Source organism: Bidens hawaiensis, unplaced genomic scaffold (assembly GCF_021521415.1).
Source record: "Bidens hawaiensis isolate Kalapana, Puna unplaced genomic scaffold, B.hawaiensis_p1.1 tig00019438_1, whole genome shotgun sequence".
Classification (NCBI taxonomy): domain Eukaryota; kingdom Viridiplantae; phylum Streptophyta; class Magnoliopsida; order Asterales; family Asteraceae; genus Bidens; species Bidens hawaiensis.
The window spans coordinates 308239-325785 of NW_027492950.1; the positions used below are offsets into that span (position 1 = coordinate 308239).

Sequence of the window (17547 nt, forward strand, 5' to 3'; positions counted from 1 at the left end):
ACATTTTATCGCGCACGCGCAGCGGGGAAAATAAAGAACATAAATCAAACATAAGTCAATATATTATAAATTATAACATTCAAACAATATTAACTTGTCTTGATACATTTTAATTCTAGGTCCAAAAGTAAAAACGTCCTACGTGTCCACAAGCTCCAAAACAGCTACTGCAAACCTGAACATGTGTTAAAATAAACGTCAAACACTTGCGTGTTGGTGAGAAATCAAGTTTAATACAATACATAGATAACAATAAATCTGCGCGCAACATGTGTATGTCTGGTTTTCAACAAGGGTGTAATCTGATCGGGACCAACTCTAAGAGACAAGACTGCCAGTGCTCACAATTGAGCTCACAAACAAGACTAACTGTGCAAGTGTAACAAAAGAGAAAATCATAAACGAATGTTCTCCCGTGTTCATCTAATGGTACCATGAAAACTGCGGAATAGACCGACAAGACGGTTAATGATCCACACATACAAATAAACAGCCAAGTCTACGTCCTCAACACATGGGATACTGCGCGACTAAAGTTCATAAACAGTTTAAGACTCAAGTTTTGTATGAACACATGAACATCCCAAAGCATTTAAAATAAAAAGGTATTAGATACGAGATAACTCACTTGATAACGATGCGGTGAAAGATATGCAAGAATCAACTCTTAAACAAGCAAAGTTAACCTATAATTAAGATTATTGTTTTAATGATTTGTTTTAAGTCTTGATTATAAGTTAGCATAATTAAATAAGTAAACTATTATATATATATATTACCGGAAAAGCAGGGCAGAACAGGGAGGAAGACGGAGGCAGAGAGGGAGGCGGCAGAGAGAGCAAGGAGGAGGACAGGAGAGATTAAGTGTTTTGTGTGTGTAGTGTTAGGAAAATAATACTATTATTTATAGAGAAAACCCTAGGAGACACAAACCCTAGAAAAGGGGAAAAGATCTCAAAAAGTAAAAGAAAAGATATCAACGGTAAAAAGTTCTGAAAAGTAAAGATATCAAAAGATATGGCAGCTGCAGGGGGCAAGATAAAGCTGACAGGGAACAGTAAAAAGCATGGGCGGATCAGATAAAGGTACTGGTCAAGCATGGCAAAAGCAGATCTCAAAAGATTATGTCAGTCACTTTATCTGTCAACCAATGGGGTTGGTGCGCATGCTGCGCCGAAAGTAACTGTTCAGACATTAGATGGGTTAGGTCAACGGCTCAAAAGATAAGACAACACAAAAGCAAACGGCTAGATTTAAACAGAAGATACAAGGGTTAAGCGCGGGAAGGCTGAGTGCGCGAGCGCGAAGGCTGGCACAACAATCCTTAGCGCACTGCGGGAAGAATCACATCCTTAGCGTGCTGCGTGAACTAGAATTCTAAGCGCATCGCGGGAAGAACATACATTCTTAGCGCGCTGCGAGAAGAGTTCTCTTCACGCATCGCAGGAACAAGATGTCTTCACGCAGGCTTCCATGTAAGGAGTCTGGCGCGTGGAGCTGCAGACATCCTTAGGCGGGAAGAACCAAAGGACAAGCAAAGAGTTGAGGGAAACAAGGCTTAAGGGCGGGACGGCGACAAGAGGGAAAAGAAGGCGGAATGAGAGAAGGAAGAGGGAGGGGACGGCGGAAAGAAAGAGAGAGAAAAAGGCGGGAAGGAAATATATATTTTTATTATTAAAAGTAAAATATAAGTATAAATAAATACTAAATCACAAAAGAAAGAGATCGGATAAGAGAAACGGGTACCTGGGTCGGGTCGGATCGGGCAGATGTCACAGGTCATTCTCAGTAAGAGCCACCACCATGGCTATTTTTGTGTCTGTAAACAAGAGATCCTTGAGATTCCTTAGCAGTCACCTCCACACCCCCAAAAGCCATGGCAGATCTGAGCGGAGGAGAGCGAGCAGATCTCAGGCAACCGGAGAAGAAGATCAAGACGTGGTTCGTTCATCCCGAAGACCCGGGAACATCGTCATGGATCAGGTCAGATTCATTTCATGTTTCTACATTGGCGCCGTCCGTGGGACGGCAACGAACCACACTTCGTTTTTTGTCTCGGTCCTCCGATCTGTTCATCAAATACTCTAGATCGACTATTTCTTCTTTCAGATCTGTTCTATGGAAGTCCAAAAATCCGCAGATCTAAAAATATTTCTAGATCCGAAAATATACAAGGAGAAATACCACCAAACTTTGGGGAAAACCCTTTGATCTGTGTTTTTCTAAGTGAAATATACCAGATCTAGTTATGGTTTTTTCAGATCTGGGTTCGTTTGAGCAATAGTCACATTTCATATTCATAGATCTATAAATCCTCTCAGATCTGTTGGTTTTTACATAAAACCTACCTGATGTGGATATTCAAAATCTCTAAATCTATGAATATATCTTTGGAGCATCTTCATAAACAGCTTCAGCAAGCAAAGCTCCCCGCAAGGCGTTATCAAAGCCTTGGGGGTCAGCTTCAGATTCTGCATGCGTGCTCCCGGCGATTACTCTCCGCCACAGCGGGTTGCATGCGCGCCCCCGGCGATTACGCTCCGCCACAGCGGGTTGGATACGCTCTCCCGGCGATTACTCTCCGCCACAGCGGGTTGCATGCGCGCTCCCGGCGATTACTCTCCGCCACAGCGGGTTGCATGCGCGCTCCCGGCGATTACTCTCCGCCACAACGGGTTGCAAGCGCGCTCCCGGCGATTACTCTCCGCCACAGCGGGTTGCATGCGCGCTCCCGGCGATTACTCTCCGCCATAGCGGGTTGCTTGCGCGCTCAACTCTCCGCCATGCATGCGCGCTCAACTCCCCGCCATGCATGCGCGCTCAACTCCCCGCCATGCATGTGCGCAACTCCCCGCCATGCATGCGCGCTCAACTCTCCGCCATGCATGTGCACTCAACTCCCGCCATGCATGCGCGCTCAACTCTCGGCATGCATACGCGCCCGCGAGTCATGACTCTGTCGCCATGCATGTGCGAGCTTGATTTTGATTTTGCATACATGTTTCACACTTCCCTTTATTAATTTTGAGCAATATGACAACATTGTATTAACATCAAACAAAAATAAAACGAAGTAAAACAAACATGCGCGAGCTTCAAGCTCAGATGCGTTAACGAGTTTTAACTCTAAAACGTCAGGGCCTTAGCCCAATAATATGAGCCTTAGCTCAAATTACTCATAGCATCCATCCTACGCATTGCGCAGCTGGACCATAAAAATACCTAAGCACAACTAAGGCAAAACACATGCCAAAGCATAGTTGTGAAGGTCTCAGGTCGGGGCCGCGCATGGGATTATAATGGATATAGGCAGAGTAACACATACTGACGTAAAGGCTAAAAAACTCATTCATAATTCCCTATAATAAATGCACGATAACGTCGCGCAAAAGAGGAATAATGAAAGGCCAAGGCACGTGTCAGCATATTCAGAATATCGCAAAATAACTTGAAATATGACAACTGTTAAGGATTAAATAAAAATAATTTCCTTACAACCTTGTTCAAGTTTCAATGTGTAAGCATATCTTATATTCAACAAGCACACGCATGCGCCACCGCGGTTCAGTACATCGCCACCACGCAGGCGCCACCGCGATTTAATACATTTCCACCATACACGCGCACAGTCGCGGAATAACATTCCAACATTCATACGCGCCACAACAAGTGAACCTCGCCACCACGTAATGTCATTGCGCCACCACGCGTAAACGCCACCGCGGGTAACCATCTGGCCGCCATGATGCATGCCACCATGCATGAGTTTCACCGCTATGAAGCAGCAGCGCGCCATCATGCATGCGCGCTGGCGCCAAGCACACGAAAGGTCTGAACGTCTCCATCTCTGATGCATGTCAACACCAACAAACCACATGCATTGACGATTCGTTTTAACCAAAGGGATGGAATTTCGTGCAACGCGCGTACAAGAAAAGAAAAAGAAAAAACAAGCCCTATTAAAAAAGCAAACTATTAAGTCTAATATCTATCTTACCTCGCTCGCGCGAGACAAGACACATTAGACTGGGGGGGCTTGAAGGGGTATGCACCCGCCTTAACATCGAGCGGGGCGGGTCAACCCACAAGATATAGACAAATGGCTTGAAATCAGGATGTCATGAAGACACAAAGCCAAAACCTATGCGCGTCACGCATATCACAAATGCTCACGCATCACATATGCTCACGCATATCACATATGCTCACGCATCACACATGCTCACGCATACCACATCTGTGTGTGGCGCATATCACATATGCTCACGCATAACACATCTGTGCGTGGCGCATCACATATGCTCACGCATATCACATCTGCGCGTGAGAATAAAGAAGACCTCGCGCATCCCCAGGATAGGCGCATATCACATATGCTCACGCATATCACATATGCTCACGCATGTCACATATGCTCACGCATATCACATCTGCGCGTGAGAATAAAGAGGACCTCGCGCATCCTCAGGATAGGCGCATATCACATGCACAACCAACCACGTCCTTATCCAAATCAGGATAAGGACAACCATGATTGGGCTCATCAGACAACTTTCCAGAAGGTATCTTTTAAGGAATAAAGAATATGCTGATGTTGACAGCTGCCAATGAAGGGTAGACAACTCAGCAATGCCCATGTGCCACCACATGATGGCACATGGGTCAGGTGAAATACCTTGGTCAGAGAATAATCAATGAAAAAGCACCAGGTGTCCTAAGTACACGTGGCGCGAAGCAATAGGAGGAGGCCAAAAATGCCCTAATTGGGTCTGAGCCCAATCATTGGAAACCCTAATAGAAGTATCACACCACCTCCACAGATGGAGGCAGGCAAGAAAATATATTCTAAGTCCTTTACTCATTTTCACAACACACCGCCATCATACTTGCGGATCACCACTACGAAATCACGTCACAAAAAGAACACTGCGCCACATGCGTGGGCGCCGTCGCGGAACAACACCGAGTCATTATGGATGGGCGCCTCCAAAAATTTGGTTTCTTGCATCCGCATCGTTGTTCAAGTGGGAAGACGACTCCATACCTTGGTTTTATGTAAGACTCCACTGCCGTGCACACGCGCCCGCGAGTCATCACTCCGTCGCCATGCATGCGCCCGCGGACCAACACTCCGCTTCCATGCATGCGCACTCACGGATCACCACTCCGATGTCATAGCAAGTGCGTTGCGGACGAACTCTCCCGGCCATGCATGCGCTGCATCGGAGGAACACCCTGACGCCACGCATGCACAGTGCTGAGGGTCAAGACTCATAACGCCATGCATGCGCGCTTAACTCTCCGCCATGCCTGCGCGCTCAACTCCCCGCCATGCATGCGCGCTCAACTCTCCGCCATGCATGTGCGCAACCCTTCGCCATGCATGCGCGCTCAACTCTCCGCCATGCATGCGCGCTCAACTCTCCGCCATGCATGCGCGCTCAACTCCTCGCCATGCATGCGCGCTCAACTCCCGACATGCATGCGCGCCCAACCTCAAAAAGATTCCGCTGCCATGCATACGCGCCATCGGAGATCAAGTCTCCGCTTCCATGCATGCGCAGTGCCGAAGATCAACACTCCACCTGTGGAAGACTGCCACCATCCATATATGCGTCCCCGCGGATGAGCATTCCACCATCATGCATGCGCGGACAGCGGATAATGCGCTACCCCGCCATGCATGCATGCAGCCGCGGATCAACATTCCACCACCTATGAAAGATTCCAACACCATGCATGTGCACGCAACCCTCTACCATGCTTGTGCACAACTCGCCGCCATGCATGCGCGCTCAACTCTTCGCCATGCATGCGCACTCAACTCTCCGCCATGCATGCTCGCTCAACTTTCAGCCGCCATGCATACGCGATCTTGGATCACCACTCCGCCTCCATGCATGTGCGCACCGCAGATCAACGCTCCGTTAGACGAACACCGATCATCGCGGATCATTACGAACGCCGCAGGTCACCTATAAACCCATAGGCCACGCGCCAAACTTAAAGGTTGGGAATCCTCATAAACCCATAGGCCACGCGCCAAACTAAAGGGTTGGGAATCCTCATAAACCCATACGGCTACACGCCATATTTAAAGGTTGGGAATCCTTATAAACCCATACGGCTACACGCCATATTTAAAGGTCGGGAGCCTAATAATATCCCACATGGCCACGCGCCAAACTTAAAGGTCGGGAGCCTAATAATATCCCACATGGCCACGCGCCAAACATAAAGGTCGGGAGCCTAATAATATCTCACATGGCCACGCGCCAAACATAAAGGTCGGGAGCCTAATAATATCCCAAACGGCCACGCGCCAACGTAGGTTGGGCACACCTCATAATTTGCCCGAGGATGGGAACCTTGTAATACATCCACTTTTAGTTTATATGTTTTTGCAGGTTCGGCTACGATTCGCACAAGCACCTATGACATTATTATCATTATCTGGCCGTTTGTGCCTCCATTATTATTTTGAAAACAAGTTGGGATAGTCATCCTGCGTAGAAGAGGCCCTTGTGGGCCAGTCATTATCATCATATTATAGCTCATAAGCCGCAACTCGCGCATGCTTCATTATTTTATAGCTCGTAAGTCGCCTCGCGCGCAAGCTTTATTATTTTATAGCTCGTAAGCCGCCTCGCGCGCAAGCTTCATTATTTTTATAGCTCGTAAGCCGCCTCGCGCGCAAGCTTCATTATTTTTATAGCTCGTAAGCTACCTCGCGCGCAAATTGCATTACATTATTATCGAGATGCGCGCTCTATCTTTTATCAGGCCCCGCGCAACTATCGTTATGATGCGTGCTATATCTTATTTATGCCAGTGCACCATTATTATCATAAGGATCACAACATGTCACCATCATGGAGAAAACCTCCCAAAACTCAAAAGACAATAAAGAAAAGGCCGAAGAAAAGGGAAAAAGCCGCCTCATATCCTAACACACCTTACGAAGTCCAGCGCTCCGCCTAAACGCTTGCACGCCTAGGAGCAACACTGGACTTGGGGGGCTTGTAGGGGGTATGGTACTAAACCCGGTTTTACGACCCTAAATTTATTATGTTTGGCTTATTTTATTATATGGACTAATACAATGTTATTGGGCTGAGGGGGTTTTGTGGAAGTAACCCTAACTGGGCTAGGCCCATTAGGGTACCATGATGGTGGCCATGAGGCTCCCTATATAAGGAGGTCTTCACCTCCTTATCAAGGGTTGGTCATTCTCAGTAAGAGCCACTACCATAACCATTTTTGTGTCTGTAAACAAGAGATCCTTGAGATTCCTTAGCAGTCACCTCCACACCCCCAAAAGCCATGGCAGATCTGAGCGGAGGAGAGCGAGCAGATCTCAGGCAACCGGAGAAGAAGATCAAGACGTGGTTCGTTCATCCTGAAGACCCGGGAACATCGTCATGGATCAGGTCAGAAAGGTAACAAAACCACTACTACTCCACCTGAACCAAGTGGTGCATGGCCTATCTTAGGCCACTTCAAAGTTTTTAATGGTCCTGATCTTCCCCATGTAACCTTGTCATCCATGGCGGACCGATACGGACCAATCTTCATGGTCCGGCTCGGCATACGTAATGTCCTGGTGGTGAGTGATAGGGAGATAACTAAGAACATCTTTACCACCCATGATGTAAATGTTTCGGACCGCCCGAATTACATCGCTGCAAAGATTTTGGGATTTAACGGTGCTTCTTTTGCTTTCACTCCTTATGGTCCATACTGGCGTGGAATGCGGAAAATCATCTCCCAGGAGTTGCTCTCAAATAGTCGACTCGAGAAGCTTAAGCTTGTTCGAGTGACTGAACTAGAAAGCGCGATTAAAAGCATGCATGATCTTTGGAGGGAGAAGAGAGACGGGCAAGGGAAAGTGTTAGTCGAAATGAAGAAATGGTTTGGTGAATTGAATATGAATACGATGCTTAAACTAGTCGCTGGGAAACGTTACACTGGAGGAGTAGACGGCGAAGATGAGGAGGATATGATGAGCTGCCATGGAGTGATAAGAGAATGATTTCAATGCTTGGGGCAGTTTGTGTTGGAAGATGCTCTTCCTTTTCTAGGTTGGATGGATTTAGGCGGACAAAAAAAAATAATGAAACGAGTCGCAAGAGATCTCGATTTATTATTTGGGAAATGGTTAGAGGAGCATCGCCAGAGAAGATCTTCAGGCGATGCTATAGAGGTAAGCGACTTCACGGATGTGATGATCCAATTAGTAGAAGATGATGATGTAGCGGGTTATGATGTCGATACCATCATTAAAGCCACTTGTGAGGTATATCCCAGTGTGAGTAGAGAATATTATAGAATATATTATTACTTACTAATTTTAGCGTGACAATATTTAGTGTTATTCATACGTAGATGCATTCCTAATTAGCATGCATGTTTTCAGTCGCTTATTGCAGGTGGTGATGATACAACGACTGTCATGCTAACATGGACAATCTCATTACTACTCAATAATCGCTATGCTCTCAAAAAGGCTCAGGAAGAACTAGACAAGCAAGTGGGAAAAGATAGACGAGTAAATGAATCAGATATAAACAATCTGGTCTACCTCCAAGCTATAATAAAAGAAACTTTGCGATTATATCCAGCTGCATTCTTAAACGCTCCAAGAGCCTTTACGAAGGATTGCAGCATAGCCGGCTACCATGTCCCCAAAGGCACGTGGCTATTGGTGAAGGTTCCTGGACGGATCGTACACGGGATATCGCTAACAACGCAGGTGCGGAATCCCTGCGCAGGTAGTTACGAGTGTAGAGATAGAATCACACAAGCAATAACTCAACCACGTTATATTGATAACCGAACACGTGACTCACGGTCACTGTTACAGACTATGACACGAACACGTTCACTGAACAACTGCAACAAACCCTAAAACGAACAACCACTCAAACTGTTTCAGCGAAACAGTTTTATACACGACAACTTCGCCATTGGCGAAGTTGTCCATAACTTCGCTGATTCAACAAGTTCGCCATAGCGAACTTGTTGACAACTTCGCGTATTACAAAACAATCATAAACAAAACATAATTACATTACAGACTCGATTACAAATGCTAGACTATGAACTACTGACACACATGTACCAACAGACTCCCCCTTGGCAGTAGCTTCATATCTTGATCTTCAAATCTTTGAGTCTTGTAATCTTCACCTCTACGCGTGCGCCCCTTCTCTCACACATACCGACACTACCCCTTGATATTTCCTAGCTTGATCCTTCCAAGCAGGAATGTAGAAGATCTTCTTCTCGTTGAGCGCCTTCAGATCAGCCTTCGATAGATTAACAAGATGCATCGGGTCGTAAACCCGAAGTACTTCTTGTTCATCCTCATCTTCCATTACCGCCTCAGCTGTCTCGCAATCTACGTACCACCATTTTAAATCTTTTAGGACGTTCTTGGGCATAACTTTCATCGGTACTTCTTTCAAATGACGGACTGGTTTATACTTCATAACCATCCATGGTTTGCCGTCAGCCCTCATTCCACGATCTTTGTCTTCTATCAACTTTTCTTTTTGAGGCTTTAGCAGTTCAAACTTTTTGTCTTTAATGGCTTCTTTCCATACGATCTTCTCAATGATTCTTGCCATATCATCATTGCTTCTATTGATCAGCCCCAATCTCGCTAAATCTTTCACCTCACATTCTGGTAAGGAATTCAGAGATCTCAACAATCTCTTAAAGTACTGAATGCCGTCGTACCGTTTGATCACAAATAGTTTCAGCTCTTTGTCGTACAACCAGCATATGATTCCTTCTTTGACTCTGCATAGCCCTTTATATTATAAGTCTTTCTGAACATCGTTGGCACTGCAGGCTTCTTGGTTTTAACAAACCACTGAGCACAGCCTTCTTTCCAGTTCGGCTGCTCCTCCCATACTGTATCTTCTATCACGCTCTCATCCCCCAATTCTGATCTCTCAACAGCTGGAATCTCATGTTCCACTGAATCATCCACAATCTCACCTTCTTCTAATACATCTTCCACATTAATCTGTTCTCCAATCCTCTCAATCTCATCCATAGGCAACACGTCGTCATCATCCATCAACTCATCATCCTCCTCCTCATCCAACTCCTTCAAAGCATCGATAACGTCTTCAACATCAGCGTCGTCATCCACAACTACAACCTCATCACCAGCTACATTTGTAGACTCCCCCTCAGTTGTGGAAGCCCCAAGAGCCTGAGAGGTTCTTGGCAGCTCATCACCTGCACCGGAAGGTGCATTGGGATCATCGTCATGATCTTCTCGTCTTTTCGTTCTCAACTCATCGCCCCTACAAGTATTCTCCCCCCTGAGATGCCAAGTAATCCTTGAAGGCATCTATTATTCTTCCATGTTCAACCAGGAGGGCAGCTTGTAGTCGATTGGATTCCACTAGGCTTTGAATGGTCTTTGTCTGATCAGCAACAATCCGCTCTAGTGATGTAATCCTCTCGGAATCTGAAGTAGGCGTTGGAGTTGGCGGGACATCAGCAGAAGTGACCGCAGGTGGTACACTTGGTAACACTGCAGTAGAAGTGATTGTCGACTCCACAAATCGTGCAACTACCACCGGTGGATTAAGCGGTTGGGGTGGTAGGGACACAATTGCTGGGGCCGACGTCTCGACCGCTGTAACCTGTGCTGTAGTAGTAATAAGAGACATACCAGACAAGGCAGGTGGAGCAAAACGTACTAGTCTTGAAGATTCTCCAGCTCCCGAACCTATACCTCTCTGTTCTCTTCTTGAACGTCTAAGCACAATCTGCACTGCCTCCTCTTCATCAACTTCTTCCTCATCCTCGTTTTCCGTTCTCGGTCTCTTTCCCGTAGTCCGTTCCCGAGACACCATAAGTCTTCTTGCCTCAGCAAACGTCTCGTCTAGATCAGAGTCAGCTACCGAAGTAGCTGCTCTGGTAACATCCATAAATTGAGGACCCGAGACATCCATATCAAACACACCATGTACGCCAAAGGCAGCATTAAGATCAACGTCTTCAGCAGTAGACACAGCATGAGATACAGTAGCTGGCATAGCAGCAGAGGCAACAGTAGAAACCACAGGCGCAGCTGATACAGCATGAGGTGCTGCCGCCTGATGTGGTTGGGGGTCTCTGAACTCGTCCCCTCCTGCAGGAACATACTCCGGGTTGATGAGATACCCGAATAAAGGAGTATGCCTGGGACGCAGCTCAGGCTTGCTACGAGTGCTCGAGGTGCGGCACTGAGCAAAGATACGTTTCGTCACGCATTCTACGTATCTTATTGGGCGTCTCTGTGGCAGCGACGGAGCGACATGATTTAAAATCATCTGTAAGAAACGAGGATACATAGTGAATCGCTCGCGCGCCACAGCCCTTCGCTGACGATCAATCTCGTAAAAGATTAGCTGACTGAATGAATATCTGCGGTTGTAAGTCAGCGCTATCATGGCCGACTGCATTGTCGCGCCCATCCCGTCTGTTCCTGCCTTCCTGCCGGACATGCATACTATTAAAACATGCATCAGGAAGCGCCACTGATCTAGCAGAAACCCTTTCCTCCTCTGTGAGTCCCCCAGCGGACCCGAATAACCCATCCTCAAATAAGCTCCATCCCGGAAAGGAGCTACGAACTCTGTTGGGTCATCTATAGTTTCTTCACCGAACTGCAGAGCCAACCGTATGTCTTCCGAGGAAAACTGTATGTTGTGACCATTTACGGTTGCTCGCATCACCGGAGGCTCAGGCCTGCAATCGTAGTACACTGTCTGCCAAAAGTCTTCAATGTTAGGCAGAGAAATAGGCAGTGTATTTGTGATCGCGTGAAAAACTCGTGATCGTTGGAGAAATGTGATAATCTCCCTATAGTCTTCAACGCCTCGTGCGTCTGGATCCAAAGTGATGTATTGGTTATGGGCTGGAAAGAATTGTCGTTGCTCATCACCATCATCACCACCAGCACCACCAATAGCAGCCATATCTGCACCAAACAAAACAAGTTAGACAGTGTGTAAGCAGCTCACAAGTTCGCTAAGTACAACGAGCGAAGTTGTGTTTAAACCTGTACAGGCGAACTTATAGGGGAGGCGAAGTTGGGAACAACTTCGCTTCAACTATAATTTCGTCTAAAAACTGTTAAGTAAAATGGCATAGGCGAACTTGAGTTCAAGGCGAAGTTACGGATAACTTCGCCACTGGCGAACTTAAGCTTCAAGGCGAAGTTACGGATAACTTCGCCACAGGCGAAATTAATCTCTTGGCGAAGTTGTGGATAACTTCGCCTAAACCTTAACTTCGCCTGAATCCGAAACGGCGACTGTTCAGATTCAAAGGGTTAGATCCGATGTTTTCGGACCGATTTGACGATCCATCAGTGAATAACGGCATGGATTAATGATATTGAGACGTAAAGGACGTCCATGAACACGTAACACAACGGTAAAAATCATGGTTTTGAAGGTTCGACGACCCGAGGTCTCGAACCGGGTAAAACTATACCGAACGAGTAAGTATGTGAATGATATTGACCACACATACCGTCAATGAGCACAAGAAACTGAAATCAAGGATCGAAAACGGAATGAAAACACGATATCGGATAATATGGATTTGATATTATGTTCGCCGGAAAAATTTGCAATATATGTTACTGTTTCCGTTTGAAAGTCCTTATATAGGGCTGAGTTGGTTCAGGCGAAGTTACGCTTAACTTCGCCTAGGCGAAGTTAAGCACAACTTCGCCAAATTCAACAACTTCGCCCGTATTTTCAAAATCAGCCCTTTAAGTTTGAATAATCTTGCACTTAACATTAGAAGTTTCCAAAAAGAGTTAAACAAAAATGATCATGTCCAAGTAACCAGTTTTACAATAACACAACTTATAAAAAATTTTAACGAAATAAGGGATCAAATTTCAGTCTAGTCAGGGACCACTACGTTTTAGAAAAGATCCCAACAGGAATCATACTAACTATGTGACTGTCACTTGGATCCGTGTTTTAGCTGTATTATGACATAGAGAAACAGGTTGCAAGCATGTAAATAACTTAAATGGTTTTCATCGTTTCTGTGATACGGATTAAGGTTCAGTTAAGCTCAAACTTTTAAGTTGGCAACAACTCAGAGATAATGATGTCTTCTATCTATTCTCAAAGCGTATTTGGCTATACCCAAGTCACCCCGAATTGACTTCGACCCATAATGTCTGATTATCTTGTAGATACACGATGTCTGCCTCCCGTTTTCTTCTAACTCCAGACTTGAGAAGTCTTGATTGTTACTATGTCTCATAAGTATTTAAAAATATACACGTATATATATATGTATATATATATATATATATATATATATTTTTTTTTTTTAAATCAACATTTTTATCGACTTCGGAGTACTAAACCACTGCAAGTCCCGAATCTGGATCACTGCAGTATCTTGAAATGCTTTCTTCACGGGAATCAGAACACTCACGGGCTCGTGTATGACTGGGTAGTCGCTTTTCTGCCTATCCTTCGAAAAGATATGTATGAAGACATACAAAACTCTTAAGGAGTTTCCACGTAAATTCGAGTAAATTTAAGTTAGTATCACATACACTTTTACGCACCATAAAAATTACCATGACATACAATGACTGTTCTAAAGCCTTTTAAGCCTAATAACTTCACTAGTTAAGCACACACAATCAGTATATATATCATTTTCCAAGGTTGGATCAATTTTCTGTTAAACACAGCATAGAACTTCTTACGAAGTAACAGACTTGAAAAGTAATTTCATTTCCCGTTTAAAAAAAAATTTGATTTCAATCGCCCCGATCACGTCAAAGTCGTCAGGTAAACGGCTATCCTGAATATCCAATGGATCAACTGGACCGACCACATACAAGTATGTGTCCTTCTTACTAAGAATGACCGACTAATTTTCAGCAACTGAAAGAACACACGTCATAGCTGCCCCGGTTACTTTCAGTCTTCCGGTTAATGGCTATCCTTATTTTCTAAGTCGAAAAACGAGGACCAAAACATGTCCGAGGATATGTCCATCAAACTGAGGTAACCGACTAATTTTAAGCAAAAATGACCCTTTTTTTTTTTTTTTTTTTTTTAAACAAAGACATGGTTACTCGGGATTGATCATCCCGTTTAGCTCAATTAGGTTTTGAAATCTGGATTTATCAAACGCTTTTGTAAACAAGTCAGCAAAATTTTCAAGTGTATCAACTTTTTCGATCTTTATCAGTTTCTTCTCAGCACAATCCCGTATGAAGTGATGACGAATGTCAATATGCTTAGTTTTACTGTGCTTCACGGGATTGTAAGTCCCCCCGGGGCGTCGGCGATCGATACGAGATCCGCACGAGGTCTAGGAGTGCGGAATCCTCCTAGACTCGTTTATGGTGTACAGACGAATAACACAAACACGTACACGATCAAATACACAAACAAATACTAGAACGGGATAAACAAATCTGCAGATTCATATATAAAATAATCACGTTACATACCGTAACAAAAACAGAAAACACGACAGACCCGAGGTGAGCTCTACCTCGGGTCGTCTAACACGACTCTAGTCTCTTACTCTCTCTCAATAAACAAGCTGCTCAAACACACTCTGATTTCTAGATCCCTCTAAAACTAAACATGACATAACAATATATAGACAAACATTCACGGGCCTGGGCTTCAGTAGGCGAAGTTGTGCTAACTTCGCCTAAGGCGAAGTTGTGATAACTTCGCCTAAGGCAGAAGTTGTTACAACTTCGCCGTTGGCGAAGTTGTTCTAACTTCGCCTAAGGCGAAGTTGTGCTAACTTCGCCTGTGGCGTTCCGCTGGTCAGAATTGCATAGCGACGGTCACAAAATGCACCAACAGTCTCCCCTTTGACCGTTGCTCTCAATTCTAACAAACACGAAAGATCATCTGTTACAAAACATGCACCAACAGACTCCCTCTTAACTGATGATCTTCTGTTTGCAGTCAACCAGCCGTGTCAGAAACTGTCCTGTAGCTTCACAAATCTACCAATCACCCAGCGTCTTCCATATCAGATCTCCCATTCAGTGTAAGCTTCTCCGACTATAACGATTGAGGTCTTTGTAATGCATGCATCCTCGTGCCAATAGATCATCTCAACCAATCACGTGAGTCCATCTGACTTCACCAACACATGAAGTTGGGCTTCCTCCACAACTTCACCAACTCGTCGGCATACGATAAGGTTTAATCTTCAACTACTCAACATCAAGTGATCAATTTCATCACAAAACCACCCTGACAGAATCTAACACATGACCATTAAAAAATCTGAAGCATCTTCAATCACCAGGGATAACGATCAGGAACATAAACACTTTAATTCCCGGTTAAATCCAACTTGTTCCAGAATCTTCACTCTAATAAATAAGCATCACATTTCAGGATCCAATTCTCGAACGCCTTGAAAATAACATAAATAATATGCTCTGACCGCAATCCAGTAATGACGAAAAACCTTCAGTTCAATTTGACTTTCTTCGGTTGGTCACCACGAACAACAACAATTTCCTTTCCCACAAACACCCGAATATGTGTCACTATCCAGTTTCAAACAATAACCCATTCACAACCTCAACTCCAAATCAGAGTTGACACATATTTGTTCACACGTAAAACCAAAAGATAACAAGATCACTCGTTGACGGAACAACATCTTCGGTCTCACAATAATCGTGTACATCTGGCCATACAGACGGAAAATTCCAAAATACTCTTTTTTTTTTTTTTTTTTTTTTTTTAATCTCGTTAACTTCGCCGAAAGTTAACATCGCCTGGCTATAACTTCGCCTGGCCATAACTTCGCCGAGAAGTCAACTTCGCCCAAAGTCAACTTCGCCTGTTCATAACTTCGCCTGACCTTATATCTTCGCTGAAACCCTACGAACAGTGACGGCAACTTCGCCTGATGAACAATAACTTCGCCTGAAGAACTGTTCGGCCAGAAACGCACAGAAACGTGCCAGAAACACCAAAACGCAGATCTCGTACCATAGCGTAAGAGCCTAAGGCTCTGATACCACTTGTAAGTCCCCCCGGGGCGTCGGCGATCGATACGAGATCCGCACGAGGTCTAGGAGTGCGGAATCCTCCTAGACTCGTTTATGGTGTACAGACGAATAACACAAACACGTACACGATCAAATACACAAACAAATACTAGAACGGGATAAACAAATCTGCAGATTCATATATAAAATAATCACGTTACATACCGTAACAAAAACAGAAAACACGACAGACCCGAGGTGAGCTCTACCTCGGGTCGTCTAACACGACTCTAGTCTCTTACTCTCTCTTAATAAACAAGCTGCTCAAACACACTCTGATTTCTAGATCCCTCTAAAACTAAACATGACATAACAATATATAGACAAACATTCACGGGCCTGGGCTTCAGTAGGCGAAGTTGTGCTAACTTCGCCTAAGGCGAAGTTGTGATAACTTCGCCTAAGGCAGAAGTTGTTACAACTTCGCCGTTGGCGAAGTTGTTCTAACTTCGCCTAAGGCGAAGTTGTGCTAACTTCGCCTGTGGCGTTCCGCTGGTCAGAATTGCATAGCGACGGTCACAAAATGCACCAACAATTGGTCAACACGTGGAAGCTCCAACGTGATCCAAAAATATGGTCGGACCCAAGCGAGTTTAGACCAGAAAGGTTCCTATTTCCAAACCAAATGGGCAAAGATGTAAACAACTCGGATTTTGAAATGATCCCATTTGGAGTCGGAAGAAGGAAATGTCCCGGAATTGGTTTGGCAGATCAAATGTTACTTATGATTTTAGCCACTTTGCTACAGAACTTTGACATATCGACTCCAGGTGATACACCCGTTGATATTAGCGTAATTGCTGGACTAACAAACGCCAAGGCAACTCCGCTTGAAGTTTTAGTTTCCCCGCGCTTGGTCTAAAATTTATAAATTTAGCCTTGAATATGTACTAAAATAGTGTTATGTTTTATCATATCGTGTTGTAGACGTTTAAAAGTACGTTTAGAAAGTGTACGTTATTGTTTTAAAACTACAAATCTCATTAATAATGCAAGTTAAGGTATCTTCTACATAGTGCTAAAGCTTCTAGAAGCCAATCACCATGTAATATGACCACTATCAATGGGTAGTATACCGTAGTAAATAGTCAAAATGTCAAAATGATTCGGACATTTACCGAAAACTACTGTGATATTTATAACATAATTTACATAAAATATTGTCAATTCATGTAAACGCAAATAACACGCTTCGAGTAAGAGAGATAACACTTGAATTAAGAAGACTACTCTTTACGATCAAGATATAGAATAAGATACAAATCTCTCTATCTATAAGATAAGGTTAAAATACAACAAACAACAAAAATAGAAAGTGTGAGAAATAATCTAGTCTATTTATTTTAAATTTCAATGGTTTTGATTAATTCAATAGAAAAAAATAATTAAAAACTGATAGAAGTAATAAGCTACACATGTGTTGATGCCTAATCGACTAATCCGTTTAAAGAAACTCC

General features: G+C 44.3%; 1 pseudogene across 1 annotated transcript; it reads left to right on the plus strand.

The window, feature by feature from the left end:
* Positions 1-4629: 4629 nt before the first annotated feature.
* On the plus strand, positions 4630-17023 carry LOC143558321 (cytochrome P450 CYP82D47-like; annotated as a pseudogene). The gene is made up of 4 exons (XR_013139720.1): positions 4630-4666; positions 7431-8296; positions 8417-8700; positions 16625-17023. The product of XR_013139720.1 is annotated as a cytochrome P450 CYP82D47-like (transcript).
* Positions 17024-17547: the final 524 nt, after the last annotated feature.